The sequence below is a fragment of the Macaca thibetana genome, chromosome 9 (genome assembly GCF_024542745.1).
Source record: "Macaca thibetana thibetana isolate TM-01 chromosome 9, ASM2454274v1, whole genome shotgun sequence".
Taxonomy (NCBI): Eukaryota; Metazoa; Chordata; class Mammalia; order Primates; family Cercopithecidae; genus Macaca; species Macaca thibetana.
Window position 1 is genome coordinate 5808853 of NC_065586.1, and position 18659 is coordinate 5827511.

The 18659-nt window shown below is 48.4% G+C and overlaps 2 protein-coding genes across 3 annotated transcripts in view; both read right to left on the reverse strand.

Annotated features, from left to right (window-relative positions):
* GDI2 (GDP dissociation inhibitor 2) overlaps positions 1 to 18659 on the reverse strand; it is a 533972-nt gene that overhangs the window by 91794 nt on the left and 423519 nt on the right. The window lies entirely within an intron of this gene.
* Positions 5820 to 18659, reverse strand: part of ANKRD16 (ankyrin repeat domain 16) — a 30144-nt gene continuing 17304 nt past the window's right edge. The window contains exon 8 of one of the 2 annotated variants that reach the window (XM_050804629.1): positions 5820 to 6773. The gene's annotated coding sequence lies outside the window, so the exon portion shown is untranslated. Of the gene's footprint in view, positions 6774 to 15043; positions 15358 to 18659 lie in introns of those variants that run through there. The other variant, XM_050804630.1, reaches the window with a different exon arrangement.

Genomic DNA, 18659 nt, shown 5'->3' on the forward strand with positions numbered 1-18659 from the left:
GCTACTGTTACTAACAATGGCTCACGTGTGTTGGGTGCGTGTGCTTGGCCAAGCATCATGCACACTGTAAGGCACCATAAGGTACCTGGATGTGCTTTGGTCAAGGTAGAGGCCAAGGCAGATATCCAGGCCTGCACGACTCAGGGAGTTTGGTGCACAGGCGCACACCTCCACTTGTTACATAACCTGTTTGTGTAAGTTCATACTTGGCTCTAAGGCACTATTGTCTGTAAAAGGTATAACTGCCCCGCTGACGCTATACAGGTGCTCTTGAGGTTCGGCTCGGCTCGACGTGGCTTAATGTGGTGGTTGTGCTTGTGCCCAGGGAAAGGGAGACAGCCAAAACTGTCCATCTTGTAGACAGACAGGAGAGAGCCAGGACACAGCTCTGCTTGCTTGTGCCAGAGAGAGAAAGAGCTAAGCCGCTGACCCTGAAGGCAAGGGAGAGCCGGCTGTGCAGCTGCAGGCGTGGGGGTCGCAGGAGCCACAGAGTGGAAGCAAATAGCCGAGGTAAAGGTGGACAGGGCGAGAGAGCTAATGTGAGTAAGCTGCTAATGAAAAGCCACTGATGAGAACTGCTGCTGAATAAAACCATATTCACCTGCCTAGGCCCCCCTGCCCAAAAGCGTATCTGCTTATCTGCTCATCCACCCACTCCCCTCGGACTTCAGCATCGGCTGGCCCTGGACCGGGATCTGACACACGCCAACTCAGTTAATCCTCACAGTAAATCTGGGAAGGAGGCGCCATTTGGCTCATCATTTACCAGGACACTGAGAGGCAGAGGGAGTGTGACCTGCATGAGGTCACTTGGAGCGTCATTGCGGGGGACTAACACCCTACATGTTCTCTGCTCCGAATGCCATCTTCACAGATTGTTCTCATGTCCCTTACAACTGCATGTCTATAAATAAGTGGATTTGCTCTCTGGCCTCTAAAACTTTAAAATCTAAGGTTAAGGAATGTGTGTGTTGGGGGAAGGCTGGGGACAGCAGCAGACTTGCACGGATCATTGTCCCCAAATAGTCTCAAGGAAGGCACCTCTGATAAGGGCATATGGCAAAGCCCTGTACCGTCCCTAAATTTCAATTTTCTTCTAGCGGTCATGTGACTGATCTATGGTCAGTAGGATGTGAACAGAAATGATCTATGTGCCTTCTGAAAAAAAGGGGGCATGCGTGGCCTCCCCTTCATTCTTTTTTTTTTTTTTTTTTTTTTTTGAGACAGGGTCTCACTGTCTCCCAGACTGGAGTGCAGAGATGCAATCTCAGCTCACTGTAACCTCTGCCTCCCAGGTTCAAGTGATTCTCCTGCCTCAATCTCCCGAGTAGTTGGGAATAGAGGTGTGTGCCGCTATGTCCAGCTAATTTTTGTTTGTTTGTTTTGAGACAGAGTTTGGCTCTTGTTGCCCAGGCTGCAGTGCAATGGCACGATCTTGGCTCACTGCAACCTCCGCCTCCCAGGTTCAGGCGATTCTCCTGCCTCAGCCTCCCGAGTAGCTGGAACTACAGGCATGCGCCACTGTGCCTGCCTGATTCTGTATTTTTAGTAGAGACGGGGTTTCTCCATGTTGGTCAGGCTGGTCTCCAACTCCCAACCTCAGGTGATCTGCCCACCTTGCCCTCCCAAAGTGCCGGGAGTACAGGTGTGAGCCACCATGCCCAGCCTAATTTTTGTATTTTTAGTAGAGACAGGGTTTCACCATGTTGGCCAGGCTGGTCTTGAACTCCTGGCCTCAAGTGATCCACCTGCCTCAGCCTCCCAGAGTGATGGGATTACAGGTGTGAGCCACTGCGCCAAGCCCTCCCCTTCATTCTGTTCCCCTCCACAGGTTGGGGAGCAATCCTGGACCAATGGAAAAGGTCAACCTACTCAGGACAGCAGAACAACCAGCAGAAGGAGCCTGGGGGGCTGACACGTGGGGCTGGTTGAGCTCATCTGTAGTTGGCTATGCCCAGACTCTTATGTGGGAAAGAAAATACTTTGGTTTAATCCGTTGTTATTTTTTGGTCTTTATTTAGAGACAAGGTCTCACTCAGTCACCTAGGCTGGAGTGCAGTGGTGTGATCATAGCTCACTGCAGCCGTGAACTCCTGGGCTCAAGGCATCCTCCAGCCTCAGCCTCCCAAAGTGCCGGGATTACAGGCGTGAGCCACCCCACCTCCATCTAATTTTTTTTGGTTGGTTTGTTTGTTTTGAGATGGAGTCTGGCTCTGTTGCCCAGGCTGGGGTGCAGTGGCGGGATCTCGGCTCACTGCAAGCTCCGCCTCCCGGGTTCACACCATTCTCCTGCCTCAGCCTCCCAAGTAGCTGGGACTACAGGCGCCCGCCATCACACCCAGCTAAGTTTTTGTATTTTTAATAGAAACGGGGTTTCACCATGTTACCCAGGATGGTCTCGATCTCCTGACCTCGTGATCCACCCACTTCGGCCTCCCAAAGTGCTGGGATTACAGGCCTCAGCCACCGCGCCCCGCCACCATCTAATATTAAATCACAAAATGGAATTATCTAAGTCTGTATCAGCTGGAAGATAGGAGAGGATGTGGTAGACCCAGGGCTCTGTGTTCAAGGGGCAGGAGGAGCCTGCCTAGAGGTGGAAGCTCTAGAACTCCGAGAGCTGCTTTAAAAGTACCACATACTATAATCTAAATAGAAACGTCCTATTATATCCAAGGAATCTGTGCCATCCCACTCCCAGCATTTTAGTTAGTGCCTGTGTTTGCTTGTATTGATTCACAAGAGCCTTTTTTTTTTTTTAAGGAGCTATAAAGGGGATTATTTCTGCTGTGCTGCAGTCTGCTTTTTTTTTTCACTTATAAATGTATAACCCAAATTTTACTGTCATTATTTGAAGTTATGTGTAGAGCTAATTAACTCAATATAAAAAGGACTCTTAAAAATCAACAAGACAAAACAGTGGTCAAAAGATAACGCAAGAACTGGTTTCATTAATGACCCCAGTCAATGGCCTCTGTGTCCAGTCCTGTGGGTTCTGCCCCCCTACACTAATTCTGGGCATGACCATGCCTTGCTTTGGCCAATGGGATGGAAGCATCTACACAAACAGAGCTGAGACTGGAAAACACATTCAAGTCTCTTTCCTCTCTTGAATCTCTGCCACTGTCATGAAAATCAGCCTGGGCTAGCCTGATGGAGAGACCATGGGGAGCAGAGCCAGCTTGATCCACCCAAGGCCATCCTATACCAGCTCAGCAACCCACTAGCTGACGGGACACAGGAGTGAGCCCAGCTGCAAGCAGCAAAGCCACCCAGATGCCCTACAGACTCCTGTTTCAACCCACTGAGCTTTGGGGTGATCTGTCATTTAGTAACAGCTAACTGATACAGGTAAAAATAGGAAAAAGAGCTCTAATGGCCAAAAAACAAATCTAAAGATCTTCAATTTGATTAAGAAATGCAAGGCCAGGTGTGGTGGCATATGCCTGTAATCCCAACACTTTGGGAGGCCAAGGTGAAAGGATTGCTTAAGGCCAGGAGTTCGAGACCAGCCTGGCCAACACAGTGAGACACCCTACAAAAGTGGGATCTCTACAAAAATTTTAAAAATTAGCTGGGTGAGCTGGTGCGTGCTTGTGGTCCCAGCTGCTCAGGAAGCTGAGAAGGGAGGATTGCTTGAGCCCAGGAGGTCGAGGCTGCAGTGAGCTATGGTCACACCACTGCACACCAGTCTGGGTAACAGAGCAGGACCCTGCCTCTTAAAAAAAAAAAAAAAGAAAAGAAATGCAAAATTAAAATCATGAAGTATTATCTCAAGTTAGTGGCCATTAAAAGTGTGATACCGTGGCTGGGCACAGTGGCTCACACCTGTAAGCCCAGTACTTTGGGAGTCCAAGGCGCGTGGATCACCTGAGGTCAGGAGTTTGAGACCAGCCTGGCCAACATGGTGAAACCCATCTCTACTAAAAATACAAAAAAATCAGCCGGGGGTGGTGGTGGGCACCTGTAATCCCAGCTACTTGGGAGGCTGAGGCAGGAGAATCACTTGAACCCAGGTGACGGAGGTTGCAGTGAGCTGAGATTGCGCCCCAGCACTTTAGCCTGGACGACAGAGTGAGACTCCGTCTCAAAAAAAAAAAAAAAAAAAAAAGGAGTGATACCACACAGCTTTGGTGATGGGTATGCCTGGGAAGAAACCTTGGCAAAAGAGAGTGACGTGGATGTCTGTGGCGCTCGAGACCCATCCCAGCCTCCTGGGCATGTGAGCCCCACACTGCAGACACAGGGAAGTTACCAGCTACATGCCCCGGGCTCCCGTAGGTTTGGATTTTGAGATGTGACTTGGATTCTGCTAATTGCTTGAGTTTCGGAAGGCAGAAGCGAAAGCCGTATTTCTGCTTCCACTAACAATGGCTGCAAATGATTTTCTGTGCAGCGTTCTGATCATTTTGGCCTCTCGACTGCAGCAGATGAAGACAGCAAGCTTCTGGAGTTGGAAGCGGAGGCAGCAGCTTCCTAGACTGGCAAAGATTTTCCTGATTGAAAAGGAACTTCTTTTTGAGGCCCAGGTCTGAAGTACAGCCCTTGATACCGTCCCTGAAAGTTCAACGAGATTTGTTTTCCAGCCTTCCTGACAATTCTGTGCACCATCAGGACCCTGTAACAAATCTCCTCCTGCATAAGCTGGCTGCAGTGAATGCTAGTCGCTGCTAACTGAACTGTAACTGATACAGTTGGCAACCTAAAAAAAGGGACAGATCCTCTGATCCGCTTCTAGGAATCTATCTTTCAGTCATTCCCAGAAGGACACAAAGATGTATCCATGCCACTGCTCTTTATAATAACTTAAAAAACCCTAGAATGTCCTACAATGTCCAGAACCAGGGAACAGCTTAGAAAGATTGTGGCACATCTGAAAGATGGAATGTCAGAAAGAATGCAACATTATGCAAAGTTAAAAAGAATGAGGTAGATTGTTAAGAACTAATGAGAACATGAAAATAACAAAACAAAAAGAACTAATGAGAAACAATGCACTCAGTTTAAAAAGTTGCAAGAGTATTATATGATCCTATTTGGAATAATCTTTATTTGTACTGTCTGAATTATTTTTCACCAGGAGTAAATATTTTAGAATATAAACTCACTAAAAATGAAATAAAGCACATGAGTGTTACATCATATATAACCTTATTCAAATCCATGGGTAATTCCTTGAAGGTGTACCACGTGCAGGAGCTGTGTGCAGCCTTCTGGGGTTTGTAAGGTAAGATATAGTAACTGACTCAGGCTGGGTGCAGTGGCTCACACCTGTAATCCCAGCACTTTGGGAGGCCGAGACAAGTGGATCACCTGAGGTCACGAGTTTGAGACCCACCTGGTCAACATGGCAAAACCCAGTCTCTACTAAAAATACAAAAATCAGCAGAGCGCGGTGGTGGGAGCCTATAATTCCAGCTACTTGGAAGGCTGAGGCAGAAGAATCACTTGAACCCAGGGGATGGAGGTTGCACTGAGCCGAGATTGTACCACTGCACTCCAGCCTGGGCGACAGAGCCACTCTGTCTCAAAAAAATAAATAGTAACTGACCTCCAGGGATGCGTGACTCAGTGGCCTTGACTACCACTTATATAAATAGTTCTAACATTAGACAAACCATGTGGTAATTGCTACAAAGTGCAAAGCAGGAACAGGGGTGGAGAAATTAATTTTTGTGAATCTGGAAGACGTCTGAGGCTCTGCTGGGCGAGGATGAAGAGATTATGCCAAGAGCTAATTTTTATTAAATGCTTTTTCTACTCCTGGGTTCTTTGAGAATCATTGACATTTATTATTTATTACATGCCAGACACGGTGCTAAGTGGCTTAGATGCAATGTCTTTTTTTTTTTTTTTTTTGGTTATCAGATAACCCTTTGTGAAAATATTTTCCTTTTCACTCTTTAACCACTGCTTCACTGTTGGTATCATCTGTGATACCATCAACATTGCAGCTCACAGACTGGGCAGTCCATGACCAGGAATTCTTTTTTTTTTTTTTTTTTTTTTTTTTGAGAGGGAGTCTCGCTCTGTCACCCAGGCTGGAGTGCAGTGGCGCGATCTCCGCTCGCTGCAAGCTCCGCCTCTGGGGTTCACGCCATTCTCCTGCCTCAGCCTCCCGAGTAGCTGGGATTACCCGCACCCGCCACCACGCCCAGGTAATTTTTTTGTATTTTTAGTAGAGACGGGGTTTCACCGTGTTAGCCAGGACGGTCTCGATCTCTCTCGATCCTCTCGCCTCAGCCTCCCAAAGTGCTGGGAGGCATGAGCCACCGCGCCCAGCCCCCAGGAATTCTTTAATGGTTCCAGAGAGTTCTCTGGCTAAAGACTGGTGCTACATCTGTTGGGCAATGTTGACAATCTCCTCAAAAGTGGTGCTTCCACTGTGTTTCATGTTTTTGTGTTTCTTTCTGTCTGTTGGTGGTTCCCGAAGGTTGTGACGATCAGGGCAGAGGCAGAAGGCACCACCTCAGTCTGGGCCTGTCTGTTGTGGCTGGTCAGTTTCACTGTCATCCTCAGACTCTTCCAGTCAATGGTTGGTGATGTCATCAGCAACCATTTTTGGAGACAGACCTAGGGAGCTGACCTTGGGGGCCAGTGCAGATGTGGCACCGACTTCGCCACTGACACACCTCAGATATACGACTTGGATCTCACTGGGGTCAAACATAGGCGGCTGCAGTCGGTTGAACTCAGGTTCAGGATGACTGAAGCAAGTTGCACTTTGCCTTCTCTGAGCCGAAAAGCGAAAGGTGCTCAGGCTCCCGGCAACTCTGTGAAGAAAGTTATTATCATCTTAGTTTACAGATGAAACTGAAGCTCAGAGAGGGCAAGCAGCTAGCGCAAGTCCCCACAGCTGGACTCAGGGCTGCTGGCCACAGGCCCTGGCTCTACATGCTGCACAGTCAGAGAGGGAGGGTCCCATGCGTGGTTGGAAGGCAGGAGGGAAGGTGAGGCTGGCGCTAGATAGTAACAAGCTGTTTGTTTTGGGCATTTCCCCCGTACCAGACACTGTGCTAAACGACCCTTCTGCTTTGTTTGCCTGGAAAAGTCCCCATCTTAGTGAATTCTGACTTTCCACCTACTGTCCCAGAGCAGCTGACCGTGGTGGAGAAAACTGCAGGACAGGGACCCTCAGCTGCCCCATACAGCCGGTGATACTGCCATGTTCCTGACTCCATGGGCTTTCAACACGAGGCCTCCCCAATGCAGTGTCCACACCAGCATTACCTGGGAACTTGGGAGACAAGCAGATCCCATAGGAGAGGGAAAGGGGAGCTGCCCTCAATTCAGATCGTTTCCCCTGTGCCAGAAGAATCAGTCCTCCAGATGGGTGGGCAGCACGAGGCCTGCAGTGAATGTTACTGTGCTGTGCGCTCACAAAGTTAGAGGGCAGAGCTCATATTAAAGGTTCATACTGAGAGGTGAAGCCAGCTGGACTTCCTGGGTCCAGTGGGGACTTGGAGAACTTTTCTGTCTAGCTAAAGGATTGTAAATGCACCAATCAGAACTCTGTAAAAATGTTGTCGGGTGCGGTGGCTCAAGCCTGTAATCCCAGCACTCTGGGAGGCCGAGACGGGCGGATCACGAGGTCAGAAGATCGAGACCATCCTGGCTAAAGCGGTGAAACCCCGTCTCTACTAAAAAAATACAAAAAAAACTAGACGGGCGAGGTGGCCGGCGCCTGTAGTCCCAGCTACTCGGGAGGCTGAGGCAGGAGAATGGCGTAAACCCGGGAGGCGGAGCTTGCAGTGAGCTGAGATCCCGCCACTGCACTCCAGCCTGGGCGACAGAGCGAGATACCGTCTCAAAAAAAAAAAAAAAAAAAAAGCACCCATCAGTGCTTTGTGTCTAAAGGATTGTAAACGCACCAATCAGCACTCTGTAAAATGGACCAATCTGCAGGACGTGGGTGGAGACAAATAAGAGAATAAAAGCTGGTCACCTCCAGCCAGCAGCAGCAACCCACTCGGGTCCCCTTCCACGCTGTGGAAGCTTTGTTCTTTTGCTTTTCATAATAAATCTTGCTGCTGCTCACTCTTTGGGTCTGTGCCAACTTTAAGAGCTGTAACACTCGTGGTGAGGGTCTGTGGCTTCCTGAAGTCAGCAAGACCACGAACCCACTGGGAGGAACGAACTCTAGATGCGCCATCTTTAAGACTGTAACACTCACCGCGAGGTCCGCGGCTTCATTCTTGAAGTCAGCGAGACCAAGAACACACCAGAAGGAATAAATTCTGGACACATTTTGGCGACCCCAATGGGAAACACTCAGGCATCAACAGGCTCACCCTTGAAATGCATCCTACACTGGGACCAATTTGACCCACAAACCCTGAAAAAGAGGCAGCTCATTTTTTTCTGCACTACAGCCTGGCCCCAGTATTCTCTCTCTGATGGTGAAAAATGGCCACCTGAAGGAAGTATAAATTACAATACTATCCTGCAGCTTGACCTTTTCTGTAAGAGGGACGGCAGATGGAGTGAAATACTTATGTCCAAGTTTTCATCAAAGGAGAATCCACAACTATGCAAAGCTTGCAATTTACATCCCACAAGAGGACCTCTCAGCTGACCTCCATATCCTAGCTTCCCTATAGCTCCCCTATTAATGATAAGCCTCCTCTAATCTCGCCCGCCCAGAAGGAAACAAGCAAAGAAATCTCCAAGGGACCACAACCTCCCCCACCCCCACTATCGGTTATGTCCCCTTCAAGCTGTAGTGGGAGGGGAATTTGGCCCAACCCAGGTACATGTCCCCTTCTCCCTCTCTGATTTAAAGCAGATCAAGGTAGACCTGGGGAAGTTTTCAGATGATCCCGATAGGTACATAGATGTCTTACAGTGTCTAGGGCAAACCTTCGATCTCACTTAGAGAGATGTCATTAGATCAAACCCTGGCCTTTAATGAAAAGAATGCGGCTTTGGCTGCAGCCCGAGAGTTTGGAGATACCTGGTATCTTAGTCAAGTAAATGACAGAATGACAGCTGAAGAAAGGGACAAATTCCCTACTGGTCAGCAAGCCGTCCCCAGTATGGATCCCCACTGGGACCTCGACTCAGATCATGGGGACTGGAGTCATAAACATCTGCTGATCTGTGTTCTAGAAGGACTAAGGAGAATTAGGAAAAAGCCTATGAATTATTTGATGATGTCCACCATAACTCAGGGAAAGGAAGAAAATCCTTCTGCCTTCCTCGAGCGACTAAGGGAGGCCTTAAGAAAATATACTCCCCGGGCCGGGCGCGGTGGCTCAAGCCTGTAATCCCAGCACTCTGGGAGGCCGAGACGGGCGGATCACGAGGTCGGGAGATCGAGACCATCCTGGCTAACACGGTGAAACCCCGTGTCTACTAAAAAAATACAAAAAACTAGCCGGGCGACGTGGCGGGAGCCTGTAGTCCCAGCTACTCGGGAGGCTGAGGCGGGAGAATGGCGTAAACCCGGGAGGCGGAGCTTGCAGTGAGCTGAGATCCAGCCACTGTACTCTAGCCTGGGCAGCAGAGTGAGACTCCGTCTCAAAAAAAAAAAAAAAAAAAAAAAAAAAAAAAAAAAAAATATACTCCCCTGTCACCCGACTCACTCGAGGGTCAATTGATCCTAAAAGATAAGTTTATTATCCAGTCAGCCACAGATATCAGGAGAAAGCTCCAAAAGCGAGCCCGGGGCCCTGAACAAAATCTGGAGGCATTTTATTAAACCTGGCAACCTTGATGTTCTATAATAGGGACCGAGAGGAACAGGCCGAAAAGGAAAAGCGAGATCAGAGAAAGGCTGCAGCCTTAGTCATGGCCCTTAGACAAATAAACCTTGGTGGTTCAGAGAGGACAGAAAATGGAGCAGGCCATCACCTGGTAGGGCTCGTTACCAGTGTGGCTTGCAAGGACACTTTAAAAAAGATTGTCCAACAAGAAACAAGCTGCCCCCTCGCCCATGTCCACTATGCTGAGGCAATCACCAGAAGGTGCACTGCCCCAGAGGACAAAGGTTCTCCGGGCCAGAAGCCCTCAACCAGATGATCCAACAACAGGACTGAGAGTGCCCGGGGCAAGCGCCAGCTCATGTCATCACTCTCACTGAGCCCAGGGTACGTTTTGAGGGCCAGGAAATCGACTTCCTCCTGGCCACTGGCGTGGCTTTCTCAGTGTTAATCTCCTGTCCCGGACAGCTGTCCTCAAGGTCTGTTACCATCCAAGGAATCTTGGGACAGCCTATAACCAGGTATTTCTCCCACCTCCTCAGTTGTAATTGGGAGACTTTGCTCTTTTCACATGATTTTCTTGCTATGCCTGAAAGTCCCATACCCTTATTAGAGAGGGATATATTAGCCAAAGCTGAAGCTATTATCTACATGAATATGGGGGACAAGTTACCTATTTGTTGTCCCCTGCTTGAGGAGGAAATCAACCCTGAAGTCTGGGCATTGGAAGGAACAAACTCAAGCTCCAGCCTTAAGCCTCCCCACAGGACAACACTTCTCTTTATACATCACAGAGAGAGCAGGAATAGCTCTTGGGGTCCTTACTCAGACTCGTGGGACAACCCCACAACCAGTGGCATACCTAAGTAAGGAAATTGATGCAGTAGCAAAAGGCTGGCCTCACTGTTTACCGGTAGTTGCGGTGGTGGCCGTCTTAGTGTCAGTGGCTATCAAAATAATACAAGGAAAGGATCTCACTGTCTGCACCACTCATGATGTAATGGCATACCAGGTGCCAAAGGAAGTTTATGGCTATCAGACAACCACCTACTTAGATACCAGGCACTACTCCTTGAGGGACCAGTGCTTCAAATACGTATGTGTGTGGCCCTCAACCCTGCCACTTTTCTCCCAGAGGATAGGGAACCAATCGAGCATGACTGCCAGCAAATTATAGTCCAGACTTATGCCACCTGGGAGGATCTCTTAGAAGTCCCCTTAGTTAATCCTGACCTTAACCTATATACCGATGAAAGTTCATTTGTGGAGAATGGGATACGAAGGGCAGGTTATGCCATAGTTAATGATGTAACCTTACTTGAAAGTAAGCCACTTCCCCCAGGGTGCAGCGCCCAGTTAGCAGATCTGGTGGCACTTACCCGAGCCTTAGAACTGGGAAAGTGAAAAAGAATAAATGTGTATACAGAGAGCAAGTATGCTTATCTAATCCTACATGCCCATGCTGCAATATGGAAAGAAAGGGGGTTCCTAACCTCTGGGGAGCCCCCATTAAATACCACAAGGAGATCATGGAGTTACTGCACGCAGTGCAAAAACCCAAGGAGGTGGCAGTCTTACGCTGCCGAAGCCATCAAAAAGGGGAAGGAGAGGGGAGAACAGCAGCATAAGCGGCTGGAAGAGGCAGGGAAAGACCAGCAGAAAGGAAAGAGAGAAAGAGACAGAGAGAGAGGGAGGAAGAGACAGAGACAAAGAAGGAGTCAAAAAGGGAGACAGAGAGAGGAAGCGACAGAGAGGCAGAAAGTCAAAGAGAGGAGAGAGAGGAAGAGACAGAAAAAGAAGAGTCAGAGAGAGAGAGAGAAAGAAAGTCAAGAAAGAGAGGAAGAGACAGACAAAGAGGGAGTCAGAAGGAGAGAGGGAGACAAAGAAGTCAAAGAGAAGGAAAGAGAGATGGAAGTAGTAAAGAAAAAACAGTGTCCCCTATTCCTTTAAAAGCCAGGGTAAATTTAAAACCTATAATTGATAATTGAAGGTCTTCTCTGTTACCCTACAACACTCCAATACCACCTTGTTTTCAGTGTAAGCAAGGGCGTAGCCTGAAAGCACTGAGGCCACTGACAACCCATTGCCTTCCTATCAAAAATCATTAACCCAGCAGGTTTCCTCACAAGGGATCTAAATCTTAACTAATTACCATACAAAGGTCCAACCGGACCTAGGAGGAACTCCCTTCAGGACAGGATGATAGATGGTTCCTCCCCAGTGGTTCCTCCCCAGAGATTAAGGAAAAAAGACACAACGGGTATTCAGTAAATGATAAGGAAACTCTTGTAGAAGCAGTTAGGAAAATTGCCTAATAATTACTCTGCTCAAAAGTGGGAGCTGTTTGCACTCAGCCAAACTTTAAAGTACTTACAGAATCAGGAAGGAGCCATCTATACCAATTCTAAGTTACTATGGACTGAACGAGGTTTTATTAATAGCAAAGAAAAATTAAAATCCCAAACTTACAAGGTTTTCAACAAAAGGAAAGTTTGCTAAAAGTTAACAGTGTAACAAGTATTATCCTAACTTCTAATCTTATGGAAATCAGACCCTATCAATGCCCCTCCAAGCTCAACTCCTTCAGCTCAGAGCCATACAACTAATACCCTTACTTATAGGGTTAGGAATGGCCACTGCTACAGGAACCAGAATAGCAGATTTATCTACTTCATTATCCTACTACCACACACTTTCATAGGATTTCTCAGCTTGCAAGAAATAATAAAATCTATCCAGTAAGAATAGTAACTACAATCCCAAATAGACTCTTTGGCAACAGTGACTCTCCAAAACCACTGAGGCCTAGACCTCCTCACTGCTGAGAAAGGAGGACTCTGCACCTTCTTAGGGAAGAGTGTTGCTTTTACACTAACCAGTCAGGGACAGTACAAGATGCCGCCTGGTGTTTATAGGAAAAGGCTTCTGAAATCAGACAATGCCTTTCAAACTCTTATACCAACCTCTGGAGTTGGGTGACATGACTTCTCCCCTTTCTAGGGGAGCCAGCTTGCTATTACTCGCCTTCGAGTAATACAGCCATCTTGCTATTACTCGCCTTCAGGCACTGTATTTTTAACCTCCTTGTCAAATTTATTTCCTCTAGGATTGAGGCCATCAAGCTACAGATGGTCGTACAAATGGAACCCCAAATGAGCTCAACTAACAACTTCTACTGAGGACCCCTGGACCAACCTGCTGGCCCTTTGTCTGGCCTAAAGGGATCCCCTTTGGAGGACACTACAACTGCAGGGCCCCTTTGTCACCCCTATCCAACAGGAAGTAGCTAGAGTGGTCATTGCCCAATTTCCAACAGCAGCTGGGGTGTCCTGTTCAGAGGGCAGATTGAGAGGTGACGCCAGCTGGACTTCCTGGGTCAAGTAGGGACTCTAGAAAGAGAACTTTTCTGTCTAGCTAAAGGATTGTAAATGTGTTGGAACCGAACTGTCGATTCCCTCCTGGGCAGGGGTCGCCGCGAAGGATCACCGACACGAGATTCACAGCAGAGAGTTATTTATTACTAGCGCGCTAGGGTCCCAAGCTCTAAGTTGGCCCTGGGACCCCGACTGCTTGTTACAGGCTGTTTATATAGGCAAACACAAGTTCAAACACAGCTTAGGGCGCGAAATTCAAACAAAGCTTTAGGCGCGTGGTAATTGGGTCTGTCTATGGCCTGAGCAAGGTGTCTTGTTCTAATTGGTTAGAGCAGGACCTTATGAGGTTTTTTTTTTCCTGGAGTTGTTGATTCCGGGAACTTCGAGGCAGGGTGGGACCCCCGGAATTGGCAGGGTGGGACCCCATGAGGTTGTTTCCCGGAATTGGCAGGGTGGGACCCTATCAGGGTGGGACCCTATCGAGGCAGGGTGGGACCCTATCCAGAGCCACCTGGTGTTAATTTTTTTAAGTTCTTTTTTTATGAGGCCTAGTTTCTAAGTTTTATGCGGCCTAGTTTCAAATGCACCAATCAGCACTCTGTAAAAAATGCACCAATCAATGCTCTGTGTCTAGCTAAAGGATTGTAAATGCACCAATCAGCAATCTAAAAATGCACCAATCAGCGCTTTGTGTCTAGCTAAAGGCTTATAAACGCACCTATCAGCACTCTGTAAAATGAACCAATCAGCAGGATGTGGGCGGGGACAAATAAGGGAAAAATAAAAGCTGGCCACCCCCAGACAGCAGCAGCAACCCACTCTGGTCCCCTTCCATGCTGTGGAAGCTTTGTTCTTTCACTCGTCATAATAAATCTTGCTGCTGCTGCTCATTCTTTGGGTCCACGCCACCTTTAAGAGCTGTAACACTCACCGCGAGGGTCTGCGGCTTCATTCCTGAAGTCAGCAAGACCACGAACCCACCAGGAGGAACGTACAACTCTGGACATGCCATCTTTAAGACTGTAACACTGTGAGATCTGTGGCTTCATTCTTGAAGTCAGCAAGACCAAGAACCCACCAGAAGGAATAAATTCCAGACACAATACCACAAAAAGACAAAAAAAGTGAAGGGGTGAGAAGAAACTTTTGGACAAGTTTGTACAACTTGTGGCCCAGGTGGCTTTGAATGCGGCCGAACCCAAATTTGTAAACTTTCTTAAAACATTGAGAGTTTTTGCGATTTTTTTTTTTTAAAGTTCATCAGCTATCCTTAGTGATAGTGTAGTTTATGTGTGGCCCAAGACAATTATTTTTCTTCCAATGTGCCCCAGGGGAGCCAAAAGATCGGATATCCTGTTTTTGGAGGTGAGGGATGTGTTTACTGCCTTGGCTGTGGTGATAGTTTCCTAGGTGCACAAATATGTCTGAATTAACTGTACATATCAAGGATGTGCAGCTTTGTGTACCAATTATACCTCAGTAAAACCATCACAAAAAGGAAAAGAACAAAAGAAATGCAAATTCCTAGACTCCACCCTGGACCTACAGGCCCAACCCTCTGGGGCTGCCCGGCCACCTGTCTCCAGCAAGGTGGGGGCCTGAGAAGCACTGCCCAGACCTTTGCTTCCCTAACGGACTATTTCACATCCTTCGCTAACTCCTCAGACCTCTTATACCGCGTCCTCACTCTCGGTCAATCACCTGCTTTCCTATTTCACTGAAGAGTCCAAGCACCTAGAAGACAGCTCGGTGTCTCCCAGCACCAAGTACCCCAGCTCCTGCTCAGCGCCCTTCTGCTCGGCTTTCCCTCTTGAGGCTGGGGAGGAACTGGCAGGGCAAACACGAATATTTGCCCTTATGCACAAGAAGCTATTCAATGCAGCAGCCATGGCTGCCCCTGGGAACTAGCTGGAAGCAGCTGGGGGTTGCCGGCGGGGAGGGGTGGGTGGGTGGGAATCTGCATCTTTAAAAGTTTCTAATTTCAACTTTTATTTTAAATATAGGGGATACATGTGCAGGTTTGTTGCCTGTGTGTATCACGTGATGCTGAGGTCTGCAGTAAGGATTGCATCACTCAGACAGCACGGTATCCAGTAGATAGTTTTACTGACTGGCCCCCACACCCCTGGACTCTTTCCCTCTGAGAATCTGCATTTTTCTTTTTTTCAGGATCCCTACATTTGAAGGAATCTGCATTTTAACAAGACTCTAGATGCTTCATAGGGACATTAGACTCATTCCTCCTCCTCACTTCCTGTCTGTTGGACCATTTTCTCAGCAATCTGTAAACATTAAAAAAAGAAACATTAAAAGAAACATTAAAAAAACATTAAAAAAGGAAACATTAAAAAAACATTAAAAAAAATCTGCTCCATTAAAAAAAGAAACAAAAAACATCGATCCACATCCCTCTCCACTGCTTCATTTTCCAGCTCCAGGTCCTGCCTTCCCATTCTCTCTCAAACCTGCTCTGATCTTTGTCCAGCTCCTCACTGACCCCTTCACAGAGGCCCCCAGTGCACCCATGCGGTGAGATCAGCTTTGCAGAGGCCCCCAGTGCACCCACACAGTGAGGTAAGCTTTGGCTCTGGGCCTCTCCTCCCTGCGACTCTACCTGGGCACCAGCCAGCCCTCATTCCCTCCCTACTGCTTTTTTTTTTTTTTTTTTTTTTTTTGAGACGGAGTCTTGCTCTGCCGCCCAGGCTGGGGTGCAGTGGCCGGATCTCAGCTCACTGCAAGCTCCGCCTCCCAGGTTTACGCCATTCTCCTGCCTCAGCCTCCCGAGTAGCTGGGACTACAGGCGCCCGCCACCTCACCCGGCTACTTTTTTAGTAGAGACGGGGTTTCACCGTGTTAGCCAGGATGGTCTCGATCTCCTGACCTCGTGATCCGCCTGTCTCGGCCTCCCAAAGTGCTGGGATTACAGGCTTGAGCCACCGCGCCCGGCCTTTTTTTTTTTTTTTTTGAAACAGGGTTTTGCTCTGTCACCCAGGCTGGAATATAGTAGTGCAATCATAGCTCACTGCAGTCTTGACCTCCTGGGCTCAAGCAATTCTCCCACCTCAGCTTCCTTAGTAGCTGGGACTACAGGCACACCACGCCCAGCTAATTTTTTGTATTTTTTGTAGAGGCAGGGTCTCACCATGTTGCCCAGGCTGGTCTCAAACTCCTGACCTCAAGTGATCCGCCCGCCTTGGCCTCCCAAAGTGTTGGGATTACAGGGGTGAGCCACAGTGCCTAGCCATTGCTATTTTTAAAATGTTGTTTCAAATACCCCCATGGTGTCACTCCCCTTGAGGATGCGTTGGGCCTTCCAGAGTAGGAAGAGGGAACAAGAGACCTGGTTCACTTATGGTGAAGCCAGGAGAGGTGTCATGTTGGTCAAAATGCCTGCAGGCCCCTCCTGTTGCTGTGCTCAGGCCAGAAGCTGCACAGGGCATGGGCTCATAAATGCATCCACTCCCCATGCTTTCCCAGGAGCGCCCAGGCCTGTCCTCAGTATCAAGTCAATCACGTTTTCAGCATGGTGGAGGGAGGCAGGTTCTGCGAATGCCGCAGGGTAGGTTAACCACACAGGCCAATCAAGTCCCTGTCGTTACCAGGATTGGCAGAAGCCAGCCCTCATTTCCATCTCGTTTCATTCTCGATAAAAATCACATCACGTGGCCGGGCGTGGTGGCTCACGCCTGTAATCCCAGCACTTTGGGAGGACAAGGTGGGCGGATCACCTGAGGTCGGGAGTTCGAGACCAGCCTGAGCAACATGGAGAAACCCCGTCTCTACTAAAAATAGAAAAATTAGCCGGGTGTGGAGGCGCGTGCCTGTAATCCCAGCTACTCAGGAGGCTGAGGCAGGAGAATCGCTTGAACCCGGGAGGTGGAGGTTGCTGTGAGCCGAGATCGCACCATTGCACTCCAGCCTGGGCAACACAGCTAGACTCTGTCTCAAAAACAAAACAAACAAACAAAAAATCACATCACTCTTTCCAACTGAAAGAGTATAATTTTAAAAAGTGTAAAAACTGCCAAATATAAGTCTACATTATTATCCATTGAACGTGCTCCACAAATCCCCCACCCTCCAAGATACTGGCATTCAATGAGGCACTCATGTGGGCTCTGCCTTGGACTTCTTCTTCCTCCTTGCCCTGCTTCTTTCCTCCATGCCTCTGAGAAGGAAATGCTCCTTCTTCATCTGGAACTGAGCTTCCCAAGGGCTTCTAAGCCTACTTTCCACGCCTTCCGAAGGGCCTTCCCACAGAGCCCTCACTTCCTCCCTGCTGGCTTCCTCCCTCTCTGGGCTCATTTCCCAGTCTGTAAACATGCCACACGCTCATCCCCTCACTCATCCTCTCGGAGAAAACTACTGTCCTGTCAAACTGCTTTCTTCTTTCCTTTCCTTCATCACACAACGCAGCCAAGGGCGCAGAGTTGCTCAGGTCCCATGTCTCCCACCCACTCGCGCGGCCCAACCTCCGGTAATCAAATCCAACAGCCGTTTCCGTCCCCAACCTGCCACCCTTGCCTCCAGTTGAATTTGACAGAGCTCTACTGATTACTCTGTCTACATCTTAAAAACAAAATGGAAACCAACGAAAGAGGCAACACACACGACTCAATACGGACAGCAATACGATGGAGCATAAGACGGCCATGAAACACGACATTCACAAAGTTTTAAAGAGCATTAGGATTTGCTTGTAATGTAAAGTTAGAGAGCCAAGCATAGTGCTCACACCTGTAAACCTAGCACTTTGGGAGGCTGAGGTGGGCCGATCACTCGAGGTCAGGAGTTCGAGACCAGCCTGGCCAAAATAGTGAAACCCTGTCTCTACTAAAAATACAAAAATTAGCCAGGCGTGGTGGAGGGCGCCTGTAATCCCAGCTACATAGGAGGCTGAGGTATGAGAATTGCTTGAACCCAGGAGATGCAGGCTGCAGTGAGCCGAGATTGTGCCACTGCACCCCCGCCTGGGTGACAGAGCAAGACTGTCTCCAAAATGAATAAACAAAGTTAAGTGAAAAACTGCATATACAGCATCAGCTCAACTGTATGCATTTTATTTATTTTTTATTCATTTATTTTGAGACAGAGTCTCACTCTGTTGCCCAGGCTGCAGTGCAGTGGTGCAATCTCGGCTCACTGCAAGCTCTGCTTCCTGGGTTCATGCCATTCTCCTGCCTCAGCCTCCTGAGTAGCTGGGACTACAGGTGCCCGCCACCACACCTGGCTAATTTTTTCTATTGTTAGTAGAGATGGGGTTTCACTGTGTCAGCCAAGATGGTCTCGATCTCCTGACCTCATGATCTGCCCTCCTTGGCCTCCCAAAGCGCTGGGATTGCAGGTGTGAACCACTGCACCTGGCCCCACATTTTATTTTTTATTTCTTGGATGGAGTCTCACTCTCTTGCCAAGGTTGGAGTGCAGTGGTGTGATCTCGGCTCACTGCAGCCTCTGCCTCCTGGGTTCAAGCGATTCTATGCCTCAGCCTCCCAAGTAGCTGGGACTACAGGCGTGCCCCACCACACCCGGCTAAAATTTTTTTTTTTTTTGGAGATGGAGTCTTGCTCTGTTGCCCAGGCTG